Source organism: Desmodus rotundus, chromosome 7 (assembly GCF_022682495.2).
Source record: "Desmodus rotundus isolate HL8 chromosome 7, HLdesRot8A.1, whole genome shotgun sequence".
Taxonomy (NCBI): Eukaryota; Metazoa; Chordata; class Mammalia; order Chiroptera; family Phyllostomidae; genus Desmodus; species Desmodus rotundus.
In genome coordinates this window covers 42,228,463-42,252,894 of record NC_071393.1, presented here as the reverse complement: position 1 = coordinate 42,252,894, position 24,432 = coordinate 42,228,463, and the positions used below count along the sequence as shown (strand labels likewise).

Below are 24,432 nucleotides of genomic sequence, written 5' to 3'. Positions count from 1 at the left end.
TAGATCAATAGAACCGAATAGAGAGCCTGGAAATAAATCCAAGTCTATGGTCAACTATTATTCAACAAAGGGGGAAAAGCATAAAATGGAGTAAAAATAGCCTCTTCAACAAATGGTGTTGGGAGATCTGGGCAGCTACATGGAAAATAATGAACCTCCACCACCAACTTACACCATACACAAACATAAACTTAAGATGGATAAAAGACTTAAATATAAGTCGTGATACCATAAAGGCCCTAGAAGAGAATGTAGGCAGAAAAATGTCAGATATTCCACACAACAATATTTTCACTGATATGTCCCCTGCAGCAAAGGACATAAAGGAGAGAATAAACAAATGGGATGTCATCAAAATAAAAAGCTTCTGCATGGCTAAAGAAAAGAGCAGCAAAATGAAAAGGGAACCAACCATATGTAAAATATATATGCCAATGATACCTTGGACTAGGGTTTGATCTCCAAAATACATAAAGAACTCACATGTCTCCACTCCAGGAAGACAAACAATCTAATTAAAAAATGGGCAAAGGCCCGGCTGGTGTACCAGTGGGTTGAGTGCAGGATTGGGAACCAAAGGGTAGCCAGTTCCATTCCCAGGCATGGCACATTCCTGGGTTATGGGCCAGGTCCCCAGTAGGGGGCAAGTGAGAGGCAACCACACATGTTTCTCTCTCTCCCTTTCTCCCTCCCTTCCCTTCTCTCTAAAAATAAATAAATGAAATCTTTAAAAAAATGTTTTAAAAAATGGGCAAAGGACAAGAACAGACACTTCTCCAAGGAGGACATATGAAGGGCTTCAGAGACATATGAAAGGATGTCCAGCATCACTAGCCATCAAAGAGATACAAATGAAAACCACTATGAGATATCACTTCACACCTGTCAGAATGGCCATCATAAACAAATCAACAAACAAGGGCTGGCAAGGTTGTTGAGAAAAGGGAACCCCAGTATCTTGTTGGTAGGAATGCAGACAGGTGCAGCCACTGTGGAAAACAGTATGGAATTTCCTCAGAAAACTAAAAGTGGAACTGCCTTTTTTGACCCAGCAATTCCACTACTGGGATTATACCCTAAGGATCCTGAAACACTAATTTGAAAGAACCTATGCACCCCAATGTTATAGCAGCACAATGTACAATAGCCAAGTGCTGGACGCAACCTAAGTGCCCATCAGTAAATGAGTGGATCAAAACACTGTGGTACATTTACAGGATGGAATACTACACAGCAGAAAGAAAGAAGGAGCTCCTACCCTTAGAGACAGCATGGATGGAACTGGAGAGCATTGTGCTAAATGAAGTAAGCCAGTTAGTGAAAGACAAATACCTTACAATTTCACCTATATGTGGAAACTAATCAACAAAACAAACAAGCATGCAAAATACAACCAGGGACATGGAAATAAAGAACAAAGTGACAGTGACCAGAGGGGAAGTGGGAGGAGGATAACAGGGGAAAGAAGGAGAAGGGTAGTCAAGGATCCGTGTCCATAAAGAACCCATGGACAAAGCCAAAGTGGGGGAAGGATTGAGGGTGGGAGGTGGGGGTGGGGAGGGAGGGGGAAAGTGGTGGCAGGAAAATGGAGACAATTGTACTTGAACACTAAAAAAAGAAAGAGAAAAAATAAATAAGTTTGTCAAAATAAAAAAGGGAAAGTGGAATGTTTTCATTTTCTCATTGAGAAGCAAGCTGAAGCAATTTAATATTAGTCCTTTCTAGGAAAATGACTGGCTTATTTTTTTAACTGAAAAGAATGTAGGAAAGGCTAGTTCATCTGAACTATATGAGAAAATACCATGCTGTCTGAAATAAAGATACCAGAGCATGCTTTTTATGGACTTACTTGTTTAAATATATATATATTATATTTATAGTACTACAATAGTAGTCATTTAAGCAAAGTATGCATTTCTTTCACTATATTTATTTTAATGTAAAATTATAGTAAGTTAAGTAATAATTAGATTTTTCTCCAGTCCCAAATAAGGGGCTGGAGGAAATTCTAACAAGCAACCCCAAATAAGTATAGTGCTGATTTAATTATACCTGAATTGAGAAACAGTTTATAATACATATGTATGTCTACAGTAAAATGGAGAATGGTATTTAAAACATAAGTTAATCAGACTTCAAAAAAATTGTGCATTTATGAAAGATTTCCCCCGAGGTCAGATTCAAGAAGTTCCATGCTGTCCAGATCTGTAGATTTGACGTGTCATTCCTGGTTCCCCACTGATTGAGACGCCAAGGTTAGCAATATCCATATTTCGGACCCCATAGTATTGAAGGAAAGATAGCCTAGCACACTTAACTACTGCTTACACTTAACTCAGACATAGCTTTCAGTGTCCAAGTTGGTAGTTCCCAATCTCTTTTTGCTGACACATTAAAAGTTAGCTTTGTAAGCCTGAGACATGCACATAATAATATTCAGAGTATGAAGTTTTGAGAAATCACAAAATTTTACAAGGAAGTTAAGAAATGAAGAGTTTGGAACTGCAAAAATTATCAATGGCACATGAGTAAAGACTTCTCATAATAGACTATGAGGTAAGTAAGTAAGATAAGCCATTGCTTAAGTGAAATGTCAACATGCTTGTTGTAACTCCACTCACTTTTCTTCCACTCAATATTGGTAACATTCTAATCATTACGCACCTCACAACTGATTTGAACACACCACTAAGATTAGGAATAATTGTGTTAATAATACTTGGAACTTACAAGAATGTGATACTCTGTGGCCTTGGGGAAATACTCATATGATGCTATAAGGCAAACTTGATAATTATCTTCAATCTAAAAGTACTTCCAATCCAAATCCCCTAAATATTTTTAACCAGTAAGCTTAACTCATTTTTAATAATGTATCAATTAAAATATAGTAAAGCATCCTTGAGAGAGATTTAAGGTGACAAAAGAAACCCAACTAGCTAAAGTCTCCTCATTTACTAATTGACTTGCTGATATTTGTTTTATTTTGGAAACCACGACCAGTAACAAATAATGTTTGATAAAAGACGACAACACTCTATAGCTCATTTCTCATTAATAGAATAAAGGTTCTGAATACCGTTGCTTTAAAATATGCAGGACTTTCCTGAGCCATAGTTAACGTAATAATATTGCATCACTGCATTTCCTTCCATATTTCCTTCCCACCTATAAATGAATTACTAAGATCCAACTCATAAGTGTCTCTTTCTCCTCCTAAAAATACTACCATTTCTGAAGTAATCTTTCTTAAAAATCCTGTCATACTAACATTCAAATATCTTTGGGAGCTCCTCATTTTCTAGGACAGGTCTAACTCCCATGGTTTGTTTTCTATCTTACCTGCAAACTGTGATTAAGGTGCATGGCTTCCGGACAAGCCCTCTATTCAGCGTTGGCGTGTCTTCCGGCCTGCTTCACACTCTCAGCTCATTCTCAACTCCTCACCTCCATCGCTGTCATCCAGGAGGGACTCTGTTCTCACAATACCATCCCAATAATTCCCTATTTTTAAGGCTCAATTTCAGTCTTCCGTCTGAAGCCTTTTCTGGTTTCTGTACCTTGTATTCATTCTCCAAGTCCCTGAATTACAGGATATCTGATTTATTCAACAATATCAGACAGATATTATCTGGACAAAATGTCCACTCCTACATATGTACCTAAAACATGTTCAGGCCAGCACCAGGTTTTATGTATTTTCTCCACAGTTCCCATACTGTGTGACATTTTAAGTATTTTAGAGGCACTTAATTAATTTTTGATTGATTGATGAAGCACTAATCAAGGTTACCAAGGAACCAAAGTAAGAAAAGTATTGATAAATAGTCACATCTTGATTATCCATGGCTTAATTATAAAGTGTATGAATTTCAAGATCACTTTTCACAAAAATTATATTTTTAATTTTTAAAAACCACAAAGATATGTCTGTATAAAGTTAGTGTGCCTACTAGATTTTAATTTGGTCACGGGACTGACATAGGGAGGTAAAATACTGAAAACATTTGGTAGTACTGAGTACTTGTCCAGGAAGTGGCTCTGCTCTATTAGCAGCAAAGAAAAGGCGAGTCGGTTCTAGGACAGAATGTCCATGCAGAGCCATAAGCGGGGGGACCCCAAAATAACCAGTTATCTTCTGCAGGGTGGGCCCCTTATAGTATAGGCTTCCTCTGATGAGTGTTCTAGGAACCCATTTGTATTAGTGTACCAGCTGGTGTTGTTGTGAGAGGCTGTGTTTTGCTTCACTGAATTTTTTTTGAAGACTCAACTCGTTTGCCTATTGTTTGATGGCTGATTTATAAGTGCACATGCCTATACCATGCTGTGTTCAGTAGATTTTGACCAAAAATGGCATGACCCCTGTGTTCCACCCTCCCTATTCACCTGATCTCACTCTGAGAGACTGTTTTTGTTTCCCCAGATGAAAAAATCCCTCAAAGGGATTTGCCAATGTGTAAGAGGTGAAACAAAAAATGGCAGAAGCACTTAAAAGGCATTAAAATCGATGATCTCAAAAATTGTTTTGAGCTGTGGTAAAAAAGTTTCAATAGCTGTATTGCATCAAATGGAGCGTGCTTTGAATGTGAAGTTTGAACATGAAAGAATAAATATACAACTTTTTATAAATAAATTCTGTTTTTTGGGGGGTGGGTCCCTCCTTGTATTCTAAGACTTACATTTGGTTGGACAAAAAGTTCTTTCAGTTTTTTTCATAAAATAAAAGACACATTTTTCATTTTCACCAATATTTTTAAATTTGGATATTTTGAGTACGTCAGTTATATCCTGTGGTATAATGTTGATTGTTCTCAGTTAATGTCTAGATTTGATCACTATCAACTTCAACTGGCCTACCTAACCTTGGAGCATCGTCTAGTGAGAAATCTCCAGCACGAAACTTTGCAATCCACTTTTGACACATTTGATCACTCATGGCACCTTCTGAATACACTGCACAAGCCTTCTATTGCATTTCAGTTGTATTTTTAGCTTCCTTGAAATAATAAAGCATACTGTGTTGAAAATGTTGCATATTTTCTTCCATCTCCAATATTAAAATGGCTACCCAAAAATTCACCAATTTTGATAAGTTTTTTTAAATACATACTGATATGACAGCTGTCCCAATACAACCTAAGAAAATTGTTTCAAATGAAGTTAAAGACAACTAAGTACTACTACAGCTATCGTACAGGAAAAAAAAAACAAACAAAGAACTTTTTGGCCAACCCAATATTGCTTACAGTCCTGGGGGTAAATTGTACAGGAAGCAGGAACTTATTTTAAAACATGTCCTCACACCAGATGGCAAGCCTAATGTTTTTGTCCATGACATAAACAAGCATAAATATATCGGTTATCACACTATGCAATTAAAAACTGCCTTTTTTTGCACTGACGCTTTTTAAAAAAACTTATTCACCTGCAATACATCAGGAGATGCTAATAAAACAAAGTTGACAGTTTTTTTTACAAATCTATCAATAGAGCAGAGAGAAAGCACATTTTAAGCACGAGGTAAAATATCATGGCATTTGAGTTTGGAAATTCTAAGGGGAGATGTACGCACATGCATGCACACACATGCACAATGCTTTCTTTTTAAAGAGCCATGGACAATCGTGTTACAATGGTATTGTTAGTTATTTGAAACATATGGGACAGGCAGAATCTCGGAGGGTAGCAGCTGTGGAGGGTCAGTACTGGAAGATGGAGGACGCGCAGTGCCATTCAATCGGAAAACAGGTTTGGCGGTAGCGGTCGTGGCAGCTCCAACTTCCCTCTCCCAGCAGGTGTTGCTATGGCACAAGAATAGTCTCTGAGGGATTCCACACAACAGAGCGTGAGAGATGAAAAAACAAAACAGAAAATCCTTTTCTGAGTGGCATTCCTATTTCCCCTGCTACACAAGCTACAAAGCCAGTTGCAAATACACAGGTCGTCTCTTGGGCCTCCTAAGCAGGTAAGCGAATGGCACCTGGGGCTAAGGTTGCTTGTGTAGTAGCATTTGGTTAAGTTTATTTTTCAAGTATATATCTTGAATTATTATGATCATCACATTATCTAGTTTTATAACTAAATCTTATAATAAGATGTTTTCTAGAATCATTAAAATAAATCTGTATCAACAAGAGAGTTTCTAGTAATCTTTGAAAGAACATGAAAGCACACCTTTATTCTGTTTTTAACTTCCCCTGACATACTGCATATGCATCTTATCTACTGAATTGCACAAACAGCCGATGACCACTGATTAAATATATAAATCTTACATGGGGAAACTTTCTTTTTTAAAACTATTACATTGAAAAAAACAGGAGCAAGATAGTTCTGCTTCCTAATGTCTCTAATTACATTAAAATCTTAGCAAGCTAGGAATCTGGATTAGACTGAGATTGTTGGAAGGAATGCAGATTGCAAAACAAGCACTTGTTTTTATTTTTATTCTGTACTAAGAAAAGAGGTATTGTAAGAGTTAAAACATTAAATGAGATGACAAGTTATTTAATTATTATCTTATTGGTAGGTCATTTGATGAAGAGATAATCTATAACAGTTTCTGGGTAATCAACTTTCATTTTCTGTTTGGTATGTGTTTTTTAAATAATACAGACTAATGTTGGAAAACAACAGTTATTTGTAAATAAGCAACTGCTTAGGAATTTTAACTTTGGGGACTTCTAGCCAAGATGGAGGCGTAGACACACTGAGACTCCTCGCACAACCAAAAGAAGGACAACAACAAATTTAAAAACAAAAAATAACCAGAACTGCCAGAAAATTGAGATGTATGGAGGTCCAACAACCAAGGAGTAAAATAAATAAACATTCATCCTACCGGTATTGGGGCAGAGACGGGCCGCCAGGGTGGAGAGGACTTAAGCAAGGCAGCAGCTGGAGGACCAGGGTGAGAAGGTGGCAGCTGGAAGACCAGGAAAAGTGGCAGCTGGAGAGCAGGCAGTCCCACGTTTCCATGGGGATAAACCGGTAGGAAATATTGGGGAACAAGACAGACCGCACAACCCAGAGTTCCAGCTCAGGGAAATAAAGCATCAAACCTCTGACTGAAAACACCTGTGGGGATTGAGGCAGCAGAAGAAACTCCCAGCCTCACAGGAGAGTTTGTTGGAGAGACCCACAGGGTCCAGAATGTACACAAAACCACCCACCTGGGAAACAGCACCAGAAGGGACCAATTTGCTAGTGGGTAGTGGGGGAAGTGACTGAAAGTCGGCAGAGAGCTGAGGAAGTGGCATTGTTCCCTCTCGAACCCTCCCCCACATATAGCAACCAGATGGGTTGCCCTGCCTGGCAAATATGTAAGGCTCCACCCCTTACTATGTAACAGGTGAGCTGAGACAGAAAAATATGGAAGAACAGATCAAAGCTCCAAAAATAGAACTAAGAAATGAAGAGATAGCCAACCTATCAGATGCAGAGTTCAAAACACTGGTAATGAGGATTCTCACAGAAATGGTTGAGTATGGTCTCAAAATAGAGGAAAAAGTGAAGGCTATGAAAAGGGAAATAAAGAAAAATGTACAGGGAACCAACAGAGACCAGAAGGAAACCTGGACTCAAATCAATGATTTGGAGCAGAAGGAAGGAAGAAACATTCAACTAGAAAAGAACAAAGAACCAAGAATTCAAAAAAATGAGGAGAGGCCTCCGGGACAACTTTAACATTCCAACATCAAAATCAGAGATGTGCCAGAAGGGGAAGAGCAAGAGCAAGAAATTGAGAAATTATCTGAACAAATAATGAAGGAGAACTTCCCTAATCTGGCAAAGGAAATAGACTTCCAGGAAGTCCAGGAAGCTCAGAGTCCTAAAGAAGTTGGTTCCAAGGAAGCACACACCAAGGCACATCATAATCACATTACCCAAGATTAAAGATAAGGAGAGAATCTTAAGAGCAACAAGAGAAAAGGAGACAGTTACCTACAAAGGAGTTCCCATAAGGCTATCAGCTGATTTCTGAAAAGAAACCTTGCAGGTAAGAAGGGGCTGGAAAGAAGTATCCAAAGCCATGAAAGGCAAGGACCTACATCTCAGATTACTCTATCCAGCAAAGCTACCATTTAGAATGGAAGGGCAGATAAAGTGCCTCCCAGATAAGGTCAATTTAAGGAGTTCATCATCACCAAGCTCTTATTACATGAAAGGTTAAGGGGACTTATATAAGAAAAAGAAAATGATCAAAAATATGAACACTAAAATGAGGACAAACTCACAACTATCAACAACCGAACCTAAAAAAACAAAAACAAAATAAAAAATGAACTAAGCAAACAACTAGAACAGGAACAGATTCACAGAAATAGAGATTATATGGAGAGTTATCAGCAGCGGGGGGAGTAGAGTGGCGGAAAAGGTACAGGGAATAAGAAACATAATTGGTAGATAGAAAATAGACAAGAGGAGGCTAAGAATAGTACAGGAAATGGAGAAGTCAAAGAACTTATATGTATGACCCATGGACATGAACTAAGGTGGGGGGATGCTGGTGGGAGGGGGTGTACAGCGCAGCGGGGAATGAAGAGGGGAAAATGGGACAACTGTGATAGCATAATCAATAAAATATATTTAAAAAAAGAAAAAAAGTATTTTAACTTTAAAAGCTGAATACTGTCTCCTGAACATCATATTATATAAACTAAAAATTATAGGCAGGAAATTGTCCCAGACCTTAAAAGTTAGCTCAGAGATCCCCAAATCCCTGCAGTTCTTACAGTCTGTAAAATATCTGTGTCCTCACCTACTCACTGTAAAAACAATGGTGCCCTGACTGGCCCAAACACAGGTACATGTGCCATAAATGCACCATCCCTTAAATGACCAGCACACCCTCTGAGAGCAACAAGAGGAGGACCGCACAAAGAACACACACGCCTTGTGCTACAACTCACACGAGTTCATTTTAACACCCATTTTTGAGCTCCTTCCATAGGCAAACATGCTTAAACTTGAGGACAAGAGAGATAAATCAGGGCATTTATTTCCTTCAAATATTATACTGTGCTCCATGAAAACTGATAAACAGGGAGAATTCTTAGTAACTGCTCATAATTATTTTAAATCAGAGGCCTTTTAAAATGGTTATGGAGAGTTTGCAAAGGTTGTAAGTGTGCAAGATTAGAGGTTTGACTGGGACTCAGGGCCCAACTCACTAACTAGGTATTCAGTCTTGGGTTATCTTCATCTGTTTTCTTATCTGCTGGTAGTAAAAAAAGTGAGAATATAACCATAAAATGGTGTAATGCACATTAGCATGTTCTGTAAAATATTCTGAGTTGTGTAATACACTTGTAAAGAGCTAGGCTGAGGCCCGGCAGCCTAAATTCGGATCCTGGCTCCACCACCTACTGGCTGCATAGCCTTGGGAAAATACCGAGCCTGGATCTTTTTCAGTTTACTCTTAGTAAAGTGAGCTTAATTGCAACTACCTCTGATTTTTTTAGGGTTAAACAGTACGATATACACACAATCTTGAGCACAAGGTCTAGCATGTAGTAAAGCACATGTGTCACTGATGATTTCTTATCAATGCTTTTCGTTAGCATATCAATAACTGTATTGGCCCGTCATGCATATATTTCAACAGTGAGTGCAAAATGTTTGTTTTTTCATACCAGTGATGTCTCAAGCACTGAGCATGGGTATGCCTAGATCAAATAAATATTTTATAAATAATATATAAATATATACTTACAAATATAAATAAAGCTCATTGCCATTTTCTGTTGCCTTTGAGACATGTATGCATTTCAGATGAGGAAACTATTTGAAGACAATATTTTAGAAAGGAGAAGAATGAACCTTTTTAATCTGAGTAGCCAGAGCCATCCCCCAATGCCACCCAAGGAAAGAGGCTGAAGATTTCTGCCATTAGACATAATGATTTGACGGGTGTATTTGGCTGTTATCATACAATGGCACATAACACGGATACCCCAGCTCTTGTTCTATTTCTATAAAGTGGTAGGTTTGGGCACTCCTCATTTATGATGACAAATGTCAGTGCTATCCATTTTCTCAAAGGTCAGGTTATAGCCATGAAAACCAGGGATCAGTAAGTTAAAAGGAGCTGTCTGATCATGTTAATTATGTGATTGCTTTCCTGTGGATGAAGGAATTCTAAATTAAAAAGAGGCTAATCTATAAATTATATATCAAATGCATTATGACAGCAGAGCAAAAGAAAAATGCTTTAAAGAAATCCACAATTTATTTTACTTCGTAGAGCAACTGTGGACACAGTGGTAAACTCTTCAATGCAGAATGGTAGAAAAATCAATTTACTTCTATAATAAAAAGGCCATTTGTCTCCTTGTAGAATCCATGTGACATTGTTAGGCCTCTTATAAATGATCACACTGGACAATGCCTGCGGTTTACCGATTCCCTAATTACATCACTGATTGTCTATCACCGAATATGCCTTATCCCGTGGAAACAGACACCACCTCACGTTCATAAACATTTTGACATACAATAAAGCTGGCTCTTTCATGCTTTGTCAAGAACAAAACGAAACAACCAGTGAATACAATGTTGCATCAACAGAGCACAGGCACATGTTCTTTCGAGCAAAGGAGGTTTCATTAACAGATACCTCAGTAGAGAATGTCAATTAAAAAATAGGAGAAGGGTTTTCTTCTAACACATGAGGACTTTATTAGTAAATATTCTACAAATGTGTGACTGTATTTTGTCATACATTCTGGCAGACTGTAGGAGCATAGGATGTTACAATAAAAATATGGGCCTAATTTTAAGGCCACATAAAAACATATAATGTTATTGATTGGAATGATACATAACTCTTTCTGAATTAATATGTGCCTGTGGATAGAGCTTGGTACTATTTTATTAATATGGTTTTACATCACATTTTTTTCCTAAGCAAGGATATGTGTGTTTCGGTTTAAATGTCAACTAAGTATATTTTGTTTACAAGTATAATTTACACAGAGTTGGTAAAAAGTGCACTACTTATGTTTCATTAAGAGTGGACTGTAATTCACATTAAATGCATTTTAGATGCAGACATTTGAACTGCTTGTCGTTTTATCATTGTTACTCCACACACTTAAATTACCAGTCTATTTCATACTGTGCACAGAACTTTTTTAAAAGTGCAGTGATATATTTCTCATCTCACAGCTCTGTAATCTAGTCCTATTTTACTAGCAGAACATCTCTAAAATTTGGGAAATGCTGATTTATTCACCTGTAATGTACTTGAGAGGAGTCTCGTGTTCCCAGTTCTTCCCTTTCCCTGCAAATCACTGCCATGTCCCTTTCCTAAAGCTTTCATTCCCGATCTTAAGCTGTCGCTTAGGCTAACTTTTACCCACAAGAACTTCCCAGCCTCCAATCCCTTAGTAAATGAGGTAAGAAGAAAGACACAGTATGATTTGTGGTTTCCGAGGTGGCTTCACTCATCAACATTACATTACTCACACTATACCTCTAGAGCCTGATATCTCATTACTCCTGCTCACTCCATTGAAAGGCTGTGTCTTATGTAAAGAAACTGGGTCCTGCAGCCGGGACTGACCTATGTTCAACGCTACTTCATTGCTTAGAAACTGTGAGGCCTAGGAGAGTCACTTATACTTTCTAAAGCTCAAGTTTCTCATCTATAAAGTGGGTATAATCACAAGAGTACCTACTTCAAATGGTGTTCTCAGGACTCAATGAAGTACAAATAAAATGTTTGGCCCAGTAACTGAAATATAATAATCCAAAAATTTACATTATGAAAGAGTTTTAAGTACTTTACCATAGACAATGCCATCTATATTAGCAGTCCCCAACTTTTTGGCACCAGAAACTGGTTTCACAGACAGCCAGGGAGAGGGTAGCAGAAGGGGGCCAGGGGAGGGAGAGGTATAGGAGACAGAGCTCAGGCAAGCTTCCCTCTAAGCCCTTTTCCTAACAGGCCAAGGACAGCTATTGGTCCTCATCCCAGGGGATGGGGACCCCTAATCTACATTTGTGTGCTATAAATTTTAATGTATACTCTAGGGTTACTGTTAATATTTAAATTATGCAACTTAGGAGTACATTCCTCAAATGTGGTTAGGTAGCATTTTAAAGACCCAAGTCTTGGGTCCACTCTGCCTAGGAAGCCAGAACAAGACAAGTGTTATTATATTGAGCTGCACTAGAGGACGTTTAGCCTAGGATAACATTGAAAGTGGATCTCTTTGGTGAAATGAATACTGTTCAAGCTATGTGCTTTCATTAGATTAAGGTAGGGCCTTGCCCCACTTCGTGAGTGGGATGGATATGCAACTGGGAGATGGGACCTCACTTCCTAGAACTCTGTGAAGTGTTGTCCTTGGAGTAGAAGAGTGTGTTGTTCCTGCCATCCAAAGAGAATGTGGTTACACAATTCAAATAGAATGTCACTTGAATCCTTTTCAGAGTATTTTAAAACATGCTTGTAGTGATTTATCTTTTTTTTTTATGCAAGGGCCTCGTCAGAGATTGTAACTGAAGATCAGAATCATCTGCAAGAGTAAAGGGACACATCCATTTAATGTAAGATGACACAGAATTTTACAACATGCTACAAACTCCTATACTGGATTTGAAAGCTGAGATTCTAAGCTGAAGTCAGGATGTGATTATAGGAAATAAACAAATACGTAAGCTTTCGGTCCCCATTCCCCTTTCTGTAAAATGAAAGGCACTAACTAGGTAATTCATATGCGTCCTCAATACTTAAAAACTATGTCAGTAATTGAGACTTTTATAAATCACTTTAAAATTATTTACAAAGTAGAATTTTGAGGAATTACCCAATAATCTTTTAGTTAAAACTAGTTATTCAGAATTCATAAACACCCTAAATTGTGCTACCAAAATCCCAAACGCAATAATTTTCTAAATGTATTTAATCTCTTTCTTAACCTCATGATATCCTACAATGAAGAATGAAAAATTAAGCCTATGAATATTAATGAGACCTTTTTAATATTAAGATTTCACAGTAACAGTAGTTCTAACATTTATATTTTGAAAGAAATAGCTTTCATTTAAGACATTCCAAATGGTGAGATTAAACTTAGATATTACAAATAAGTTAAATCCCTATAGTCATCATTCTATTTAATGCCAGAACATCTAGAGTTTTGGCTACTGCACAGAGCAAAATGGTGTTCGAACTGTTTGTCTGTGGATTAGTCTTCATGGCCACTTCTATTTATTTCTGTGTTCCCTCAGCTGATACTGGTAGATTGGTAGTGTCGCCTGGGAACACCAAAATCTGAAGTGTTATCATAGTTACATAAGCAGTAGATGTAATAGCACTTCCCACACCTCTGTCTTCTCCTCCAGTGGAAAGATCCAAAGGTCTGGCATTACAGTGTTACATAATATACCCTAATTTATAGTTCATTCTTAATTATAAATTGGATTAGAGACATTTATCTTTCATTTTTAATCATTTTTATTACTATTCGAATACAGTTGTCTCCATTTTCCCACCACTACTTTCCCCCGCCTCACCCTTATCCTTCATTATAATGAATATATTTGTCACGAGTCTTTAACTCCAGCAAACTATTGCTAGTTATTATAACTTTAAGTGCAAATTATAGAACTAATAACATTCATTTCTCATTAGATTAGAAAATATACTTCAGTCATTTAAATTCAAATAGTTCCTATGTCCCTATTGTTTGCATTTATAAAAGGTTGAAAGGTATAAGGAGCAAAATTCGGGTGTCCTTTCCTCTTTCTTATTGACCTGTTCTTAACCTAATTTGGGAATTTCAAAAAGTGTTTAACTCTGCCAAGTGAAGAAAATCCTCAACACATGAAACCGAAATTAGACAAGAGCTAATTAATCATCGTTGAACCACTGTTAAAACCTGTGAGGTAGAACCTTCGTTTAATATTTGGGAAAATAGTGTTGGATATCTGAAGATGATAATTGGAGGAAAATTGTAATTCCGGTGTTATTTCCATAATTACATAGATTCAGTTTTATATGAGAAAATCTAGGTGGGATGGTAAAATGGCGCAGCCACTTTGGAACACAGTGTGGCAGTTCCACAGAGTGTCAGACACAGAGGGTGTCACAGGAGCCCCAGTGGGCCTCGGCAACTCTCTTCCTAGGAGTCGAAAGCGTATGTTCACACGTAAGCTTGTACACAAATGTTCACAGAAGCATTATTCATAATAGCCCCAAAGTAGAAATAATCAAAATGCCTGTCAACTAATAAAGGGATTTTTCAAAGTGTGGTATAGCCATGCAATGGAATGCTGTTCAGCAACAAAAAGGCATGAAATACTGAAACACACCACAACATGGAAAAGCCTTGTAAACACCATGCTACGTGAAAGGAGCCAGTCATAAAAAAACACACACTGTATGATTATGTTTATATGAAATGTCCGAAACAGGCACATCCTTATAACAGACATAAAGAAGTGAGCAGCTATCAGGGGCTGGGGAAAGAGGGAGAATAGGTCTGACTATGGATACATGTTTTCTTTTGCGGGGGATGAAATCTCCTAAAGTTAGATAGTGGTGATGGTTGCACAACTCTGTAAATTTACTCAGTAAAAGCCACTGAAATTGTAAACTCTAAATGGGCGATATTGTATGGTATATGAATGATAGCTCAATAAATCTGCTATGATACGTAGAAAAAAATTCTAATATAGTATATAAATAATATATAAACATGGTTAATATTTATTGAACTATTATAGAAAATAATTTAACGCAGACAAATCTTTGCATTTGTGCCCCCCAAAATAAGTGCTAAAATATTTATATAATTTCTGCACCTCAAAACATCACTTAGTAACAAGGCCAATGACAATCATTTCAAATATTCCCTCTCCTTAAGTAATCTTTTTGAAAAGAAATTAGTGTAATTGCTATGTTCTGTAACCCTCTCTTATTTTCTTTCTTTTATTGTTTCTCTTTTCTACACCTCCTCCCTCCTGCCCTCCTTCATCTGACAATCCTTTCACACGAATGAAAATAAGAGCTCGCTTCTGTCATCAAAAGCCATGCATCAGTATTAAAGGGACAGACAGTCTCTCACATGCCTCTTCATGCTGATGAATCAATACTGCAGGCCCTACAGGTGCCATAAATATCCGGTTTTCCACTGGATATCCTCCTTTTCTGCAGAAATTGAGGAGCTCTTTTTTCTTGATTTTCAGTGGCCACTGCTTTTTCATTTTCTTCTTGGTCTCTGCTTTTCCCCCACAATCTCCTTGGATATCTTTTTTCTTTATTTCATATTCTCTTCTTGAATAAGCTCATCCACATCAAATTAATACAATTACAATACTTGTGAAGTTCATGGTGTACTTCTGACCTTTCTCCCATTCATCAAACCCAATTTTCCAATTAGTCACCAAAAACAAAAGGATGTCTTACAAGCCCTCAGCTACAACTAATGCCAAATCAATTTGTTCTCTCAAACCTCTTCCACAACCTAAAATCTTTCACTTATACTGTGGCATTATCATATTCTAAACAACAGCGGTATAGCATTTTGGAATGATAAAAGCAAGCATACTTTGAAAGAATTGAACGCATCTAAGCAAATGGTTTTCAACTACGTGCATTTAATATTGTTTGCCCACATACATGTGTGAATGAGTCAGAGTCTTTTGTCCAAATACAATTTTACGTAGAAGTCTTAAAATGGGGACAGACTCACAGATGGAGAGCAGGATGACAGCTAGTAGTGATGGGGGGAGGTTGTGGGGGTGAGGGACTGAGCAAAAAGGAAGAAGGACTTATGGGCAACAATGTGGTGATTGCTGGGGGAGGGGGTATTATGGGACTAAAGGGTAAGGAGAAAAATACAATAAAGATTAAAAGAAAGGAGAAGTCCTAGATACATGTTTAGCTCTGACTGAAGTTGGAAGGGGAGAAGGAAGAATTCTCAACTGGTTATTTACCTCTTTTCCCAGTAGTTCAGTGGCCTTGGAGAATATTAAAAAAAAAAAAAAATCTCTAGTTGTCGTTGGCATAGCATTTGGGAGTCAATTACCCAGCTGATCCCTTTATTCCACAGATGAAAAGTTTTGAGGTCCAGCCAGACCCAAGGTCTTGTAGCTATTAAGTCGTAAATTTGGTCCTGGACCCAAGCTCGGGGCTCTACATCACATTCAGCTGCCCCTCGTCAGTGCGGGGCTCTTTTCAATGGACTGGAGAGCCTTGGTCACTGACTTCACCGCCCCCCTGTGGGAGAGGTTGTGATAACGCCTCAACCCTCATCTGATTCCTGTCAATCTCTTCAGCTAAGTAAGTAGTTTTCCTCCCCAAACACACACTCTAATCGGCAGACTTTTAAAAAATCGTGTTGCTTTTTTCCATTCTATTTCCACAAACTTCCTTAAAAATATTCCAAAGCAGCAGTGGAGAGGTAAGGAAGGAATCTAAGATGCAAAGAGGTGAACTAACTTCTCAGGTGAAGTTCATGAGTGAGCCCCATGATTTTCTTATTGGTTAAGTCTTCTCTATCTTTTCTTCTCTCACCTGACACATCTGTAAAGTATTGTTTATCTCCACTGCCTTATTACTTTCTCATAAGACCTTTCTGCCTTCTCTCTCACATTATCTCGAAATGACTCACTGAACATCTCCTTACAATGCAAACAAAAGCAGTCTATTCTGCTGGGAAAACAGAGGAAAAGTTTTCTTTGCCCAGCTGAGGGACTGTGAAGACTCTGGAATGTCTTCTGAAATTCCCTTTTATTTCTCCGCCGTCCTTCCTCCAACTGTCTCATTTTGGAACTGCAGATTCAGCCAATGAATAGCCCCCCTAAACCACCAATCTGACCATACCGCTCCTTCGATACCATTCTTTGGTCATTCTTGATTATGTGAATGAGATGTATCTACATTCGTTTTTGTCTAAGACCTATGCTATAGAATCCTCACTTTAAATCCTACTCAGATGTCACTTGCTCTGTGGAATGCTTGCTGACCAGATTCAATCACTTCACCCTGTATGCTCTGTGTCACTCTGACAGTTTATAGAGCAAATACTAGACTTTATCTGTTATTAAAGTTTGTCAAGTGTATTCCAACCGGGATATAAAATCCATTATGAATTAGGTACCATACATTTTAATTTTTTCTATATCCCCTTCCATGTAATGGTTGTTGAATAAACATGTACTGTGAATTGAAGGTGCATTATATTTCATGCATTAATCCCAGGATTGTGGGTGACAGCTATACTAATTTCTCTTTGCTGGATAAGAACTCTTGGATGTACTTTACTTGCATTGTCAGTTAACCTTGATCTTGAATTTAAATTTCCAGCTCTCAGTCGTCCTACACAAAGGACTGTTTCTTTGGGCCCGAGAGCTTGTGGAATGAAGGTCAGATATACCAAATGGAAGGCAAAAGATATCAATGATGTGAGCTGTACATGCCGTGTTTATTCTTGTGGTGGGTTTCCTATCTTCATGAAGAAAACTTCAGAAGTTTCAGATCTGTGTAAACCGCTCCCATCTGATCCGCCACACCTTCGTGTGTGTGTGTGATTTTAGCACGTTCTCTCTTAGTCACTGAGCACCTTCTAACAAGGCACTTGGTAAGCCTTCTGAAAGTATCTTTGACCCAAAGACATTCAGGCATGAATTTTTGACCTTTTGAATGGTTGATATCAAAGACAACAGGGAATAGAACTAGCTCCAAACACCGAAATCTCCATCAGTGCCACCTGAAGCTAAATGATGATAATAATAATAATAATGCAAGCAATAACATTTGGTATAAACAACTGACATTTTCTCAAATTTACTTATGTATAAGTATAAACAACTTTAGAAAACTTTGCTCTTTTTACCATTTGTCTTTTATTTTAAATAATCTGAATTTTAAAAAAATATATCACTTCTTTAAACACAGATTCCAGACAAATCCTCAAGCTACTCCCAACATTTCCACATAGGTGCCTTTATATACCTCCTTTGTAAAAACAAACAAACAAACAAAAAAACACAAAAAAACACAAAACTCATCAGCCACTGAATATTGTGAGACTCATATAAACGACCAGAAGAAACAATTGCAAATTATTAAATAATTTTTAAAATAGAAACATTTAATTTAAGGACTAAAACCTATTTTCAAACAGGCAGTGTTAAGCACGAACTATTCCTGGTAAACTTTTATATGACTGAGTATGAACTTATATAATCACGCCTCCCGTAAGGCTGACATTAAGACCCCCCTTTATTGGGAGCACCAACTAAAGGAATTGGGTGTCTCTACTAGGATGCATAGCCCAATAATTATTAAGGAATGTTCTGTTTACATGGGCAATAGAAACAGTATTGCAGTTCAGTATCTCTCTGGGACATTTGCTAAACACAATAGCAATTGCAGGCTCTAAGGACCATGGTGAAGACATCTGCCAGCCGCATTTCATTCAGGTCACAAAACTACAGGTAAAAAAGAAAGCCTATGACCAGAAAGTGGAAAAGGCTGCAGAAGAGAGAACTCACTGCTTTACAGGGAGACTGTCTCCCTACTGACACACTGCAAAAATCATTATGCTTTTTCCTGGCCCATATCAATGACACATATAATAGCCCTTCCAATCAATAAGCACAGAACTCAACTGAGAGAGAAGTTTCAGCACTTAGAGGCAATTCAATCTGTGCAAACTACTCCTGCCTGAGGCCACTATGAAAAGTAGTCAATCAGCCCTTCAGAAACGAGGAAAACGACTCCATAATCAGGGGATTCTCGAGTTCAGAGCGTATCTCGGTTTTTTAAGGTTGCTTCTTTTTCATTTTGTCCTCTGCCAAACAATATGAAATTATACATATATGGGGCAAAAATAGATTTACAGTTGGGAATCCCCCAAACACAGTTTATTCTTGTATTGTTATTAATTATCGTTATTTATTTGTGTAACTGTGAACCTACTTCTGCCACCCCCGTATACAGAACCAGGGATGAGAGACAGATGAAAGAGTTCACACACAGAATACAGGCAGCAGCGGAAAATCTTACATGCTAGGAATGTGACTTTAGCTACTGCAAAGTAATCACAAGAATCCTGGCAGCCTAATTCTAGCATTTGGATCGCCTTTATAGACAATGGTCCGATAAAACACATAAATCAATAGGGAATAAGGAAAAACTGAGATTTGTGCCTCTATCTATAGAAAAGATATTAATGTTTGTAGAGACAAATAACAGTTATATGTGGGTTTGCATTAATTTCCCGGTAAGTCCATAGAGTTCAGATTTATCATTATGTTAGTTCTTTTTTTTAAGATTTTAATTATTTATTTTTAGAGAGAGGGGAAGGGAAGGAGAAAGAGAGGGAAAGGAACATTAATGTGTGGTTTCCTCTCGTGGGGCCCCCTACTGGGGACCGGGCCAGCAACCCAGGTGTGTGCCCTGACTGGGAATTGAACTGGCGACCTAACCCACTGAGCTGCACCAGCCAGGGCACATTATTTGATTTCTTAATATGGCCAAGCGTCTAGGTTAAAGATCAGCACACTATGGCCTGTGGACAAAATGCGGCCCCCCACCTGTCTTAGTAATTAAAGGTTTATGGGACACAGCCACATCCATTCCATTTTATTGTCCGTGGCAGCTTTAGTACTATAATAGCAGAGCAGAATAGTTGTTCCGGAAACCACGTAGCCTGCAAAGCCTAAAATATTTACTGTCTGGCCCCTCACAGATGGCTGACCTCTGCTCTCCATCATTAATTTGGAGGTCAGGGATTGAATCTCACAATTTAGGAGGCAAGGAAGAAAATGAATTTTTCTGTGTCCAGTTACTCAGGAAGCAATTACATCATAACTTTTACTGCATGGAAGCTTCGTATGTTCAAACACTATCAGGTCTAACATGTGTTAGCTTTACTATGACTCCCCCTGACATGAGACAGACTATCATTCACCACAGTCATTCTGCAGACTTCAGCTTTAGCAGAACTTTATGAGTTCCTACTCTTTGTTAATTAGAAAAGGGCAAGAATTACATTGAATAATGTGGACATAGTTGTTTCTCTTTTGCCCTCTTGTTTATTACCTATCATATTAGGTGTGTACCATAGCCCTGTGTTATCCAGAACTTTTATTTCACAGATGTGAATACTTGTGCAGACATTTACGATCATAATTATGGTAACTCGGCAGCAAAGCTAAAATTTCCAACCAATTTTCTCGCTCACCTCCCATGCACCTATGTGATGCTGATGCCTCTGGTTTAATCCTCTAAATCTTGCTTAATTTTCTGCCACATAAAATGCTTGCATACTCTAACAAGGTAAGAAAATATCATCAAATCAGTGTTGAGTCCTCTGCTGTATCTGCCCACCAGATGTCTCACCCCAGAAATTCCACAAATCCTCAGTCCCTTAGACACAACGCAGGTGCTTCTGAGGGTACTGTAAACCGACGAGTTTGCCAGGCCACACAAGGAACACGTGAAAGCTAGCAAGCACCTAAGGAATTTACATGAAAAAATACTGCAGGAAGTAACGGAATATTTTCAGTAGTCCTTCTGAAAAGTAACCATCTACTATAACAATTATATATAAGTAAAGGAATAACAACTAATCAACACTATTTACAGGGTTGATTTTCATTCACTTTTGCCTAAATGTTGGGCCAATATTCTCATGCATGTTTCAGCAAGTATGCGAAGAATTTTCTTTTTATGAATTTGAATTGTAGCAATTAAAATTCCAGTATATTTCATTTTTAATAGATAAATTTACAATGATGACAAATGTGCTTTTTTCATAAGGAGTCATGCAATATTCCTGCAAGTTTCTTCACCCTGCACCCCTTGCCTAGTCTGCCCTCCCTCCACCCTCCCTCTATGTCTATCAAGATTCAACTCAAATGACATTTTCCTGTGAAAGTTTCCTATGCCCACACTGACAAAAGCATTCACAATTCCTACAAAAATCTGACCAAACTGTAAGTACAGATTCCAAATCCACCATATACTGTGCCTTATTTCTGAGTGACCTGGCAACTAAGGTCACCTGACAACTTAGATCAGAAAAGCCCCTGGAGGCCAAGGTCAGCTTGTTACTGTACGACACAGAGCCGGATACAGAGCTTATGTGCAGTAAAAACGATCCACAGCAAACAAAACTTAAAATGACAAGACGATCAATGGTCACAATAAACAACTTGACTTTTTACGGAACTAGGAGGAAAATGTTTCCATTGTTGAATTCAAGTGAAAGTAAGAATCTACCATCACATATATCACAGTTTTTATTATTCACTCAAATGCATGAGGCAAACTGCAAACTATATGTAGGTTTTTTCTTTTAAAATGTTCTGAAATCATTGTTTTAAACTACATTAGTAATTATGTAAACTATGATTCACCTTCCAGGTATATTTTATACTTAAATTTTAAAAGTCCTCAAAAACATATCTAGAGATGGGCTCTATCATTTAAGAAAATGTTTTTTTAAACTGTATTAGGGCAGAAATGCCTTCTGGTATCTCATCCTCATCTTCATAAGCTTCATATACATCTCTTAAAAACACATTAGCAATCAGTAATCAATGTAAAATTTTCTATGGAAAAGGATTCACAAAAATTTTGTAATGTTTAAAATGGCACCCTAAAATAACTTACATTCAACATAAAGAAAACGTCACACACATAAGAAAACCTCTGACCACTTGGTCGATCTGAAATTTCTTAAAACGGTAATACAACCAGCAACAGCCAAAATGTACGAGCCCCCACATGTTTACTTATGTCTTAACAGTAGGACCTTCTCTTGGACTTCCTCACCCAATAGTGGGAATTTCTTCTGAATCCTATATGGTTCATAGAATTAATATAGTCCAAGATTTTTCTCCATGCTACAGCGTGTTCATTCTCACTGTTCAAACTCTATCTCCAGAAATATCTCTGTATTTCATAAGTAAGTGTTACTTGAAGTGTAATCTTCTGGTTCGTGGGGATAATAATAATTTTTATTGATATCGATTGAATCAGGCAGGCTCAGATCTTTATACTATACTCTGGAATTCCACGCTAATATAAGCAAAACGAAACCCCAAAGGCAGTTTCAGCATGAGGATAGACTATGTCATTCCCTTCAGTGGCTCCTCTTTCAGGTTAAACATCATCTTCTCCAGGCCTACCACCGTGCAGTCCCCTCACAGGCAGCCCCACAAGCGTGCCACCTGTGCGGCTATTCTCACAAGGGCCCTGCGCTTGGCTTAATACTGTCGTGTTGCCATCATGAAATTCTGAGCAAGTTCTGAACAAGGGACCCGCTTTTTATTTTCACTGGACACCACAATTTATGGAGCCAGACCGGCTGCTGGGAGTGAGGACACACTAAATCATGGTATTAACTGATCTGCTGAATAACTTCTTAAAGTCAGTAGGGAATTACAAGAGCAGGAAGAGAGAAATCAACTGCCTATCTTGTAGAGAAAGAGGAAAGAAAACCTAGAAGGAAACTATGTGCACCAATGAGCTCAACTCTTCGGTGATAGTTATTATTTGAGTACCCACTAAGTGCCATGTATTGTGCCGGATGCTGAGATTACAATGAACAGTACGGCCAAGTCCCGGACTCCATGAAGCTTTCGCTCTAGGAAGGAGACGGGCCATAACCAAGTCTGTCTGTGGTAGGTAGAGACAGCAAAAGGGAGTGTTTCATAGGAGGACTGAATATATTTACTTTATCCCTATATTGTTACCTTTGGTAACCAGACAAAATGATAGCAGTTGAGAAATTGCAATTGTTACAAGTAAACTTCTATTACTAAGATGGATTTCTTGTGTATTCTCTGTTTTTATGATTATCTTTTGTCATTTTCCTTTTAGCATCATTAAAAATTTCATGAATCACTGCTCGTTATCTTTTCTACTTTGTCATGTATGATGCGCAGTTTCAAACAGGCACTATAACTAATATACTTAGAAATGAATGTTTGTGAGTGACTGTATAATGCTCCTGCCTTCTCTCCATTCTGTGCTCCCTCTTGTGTGTAAGGTTAACTGTCTGTGAACTGTGTTTCCGTCAGACAAGCCTGGTTAGATAGGAGCTTGGCTGGTGTCCCTCGTTCTGAAAAGGCAGTAAGTAACGCAAGGCAAACAACCAACCATATGAAGCAATGCTTATTTTTAAGTGTAGATCAAGTCTGGAAAATTGACCCTCATTAACTAGGACAAATAATCTTGGTTCTTACAAAATTATTCTTACTCTTATGGGAAATGCCATACGTGGACGTCACCTGGACACTGACACAATTAGTGGGTATTTGTTGATTTAATGAAAACATAAAAATGATGACTGAATGAACATATCAACCGTTTTCCATTAGATACCCTAGACCGAGCCTATCTCCCGGTGCTAGCACCAACTCTGAAATATGGTTAGATAAGAGCTAGTTATTGTTGTTGTTTATATAGAAAAATGCATCTGTCCAAAGGATATTTTCCGCTACCCTGCTGCTTTTCTACTTGGTGGCTGAAAAAATTAAAATATCCCTTAGCAATAAAAAAGTAAGTACATTTTTTCAGCCTGAAGTATGAACATATATTCCTCAAGGAGTAAAATCGATCTGTGTGCACTGCCCTTTGGAAGGAATCATGAGAAGACACATGATCACAGGTCAATCGGTTAACATATAACAGTCAAGAGCTTCCTGACTGCAAAAAATGTTAACTATTTAAATTTCCTCAAAACAGAGTATGTCTGCTAAGTACATCGGTGCTTTGTTTTCAACATGTATTATTCACTCTAAGATTATATGAAAATCTTAAAATTCAATCTGGTAACAAGTGGGCAAAAGAAATAAAGCTACTTTGGAGTTCTCCAGATATAAACTGATTGCTGTTCAGAAAGTCACGAGGCTCTAAAACATCCTAAGAGTTAAACTAACGTGTCCTCCCATACAAAAGCCTTTAATTTTCCTCATGTACAGATGTATATTCAATTGGGAGAAAATTGATAATGTTTTTATTTACAACCCCAAAAGAAGGAATTTCACTCCAGTGTATTTTTATATTTAACCATTCTCAATGTGTAGAGAATCTATCATAAGTTTCTTCAAAGAGTCACTTTTGATTACAAGTTTAACATCTTTATCATTGGTTTTTGTTGGTGAAAAATACATTTATCTTATATTTGAATACTCTTAAATTTTCTCTGAATACTTTCTTATTAAGACTAAATAGTTTCTGTTAGTTTAAAATTTATGAGAGCTTCCTTAACTCTTTAGGTATCTCTTATTTAATTTTATTAATGCAGTTTTAGGATTTAAAAAAGGCTTCTAGCTAATAAAATAAAAGGAACAAATGGGTAGTACTATTTCAGCTGGAGGCCTACACCTATCAGGCCAATGCTATTAATTCTATGTGTACTATTTCTGTAAAACTTAATATAAATTTAAATCAAAATAGAA

At 37.7% G+C, this 24,432-nt stretch overlaps 1 protein-coding gene and 1 long non-coding RNA gene across 3 annotated transcripts in view; one reads left to right on the top strand and one right to left on the bottom strand.

The window, feature by feature from the left end:
• The window catches only part of MDGA2 (MAM domain containing glycosylphosphatidylinositol anchor 2), an 829,607-nt gene that overhangs the window by 192,126 nt on the left and 613,049 nt on the right, over positions 1-24,432 (bottom strand). The gene's annotated exons all lie outside the window — the stretch shown is intronic.
• Positions 5,891-17,537, top strand: LOC123478047 (uncharacterized). Its single transcript, XR_006653151.2, has 3 exons — positions 5,891-5,965; positions 12,488-12,555; positions 17,321-17,537. It is a non-coding gene; the product is annotated as an uncharacterized lncRNA (long non-coding RNA).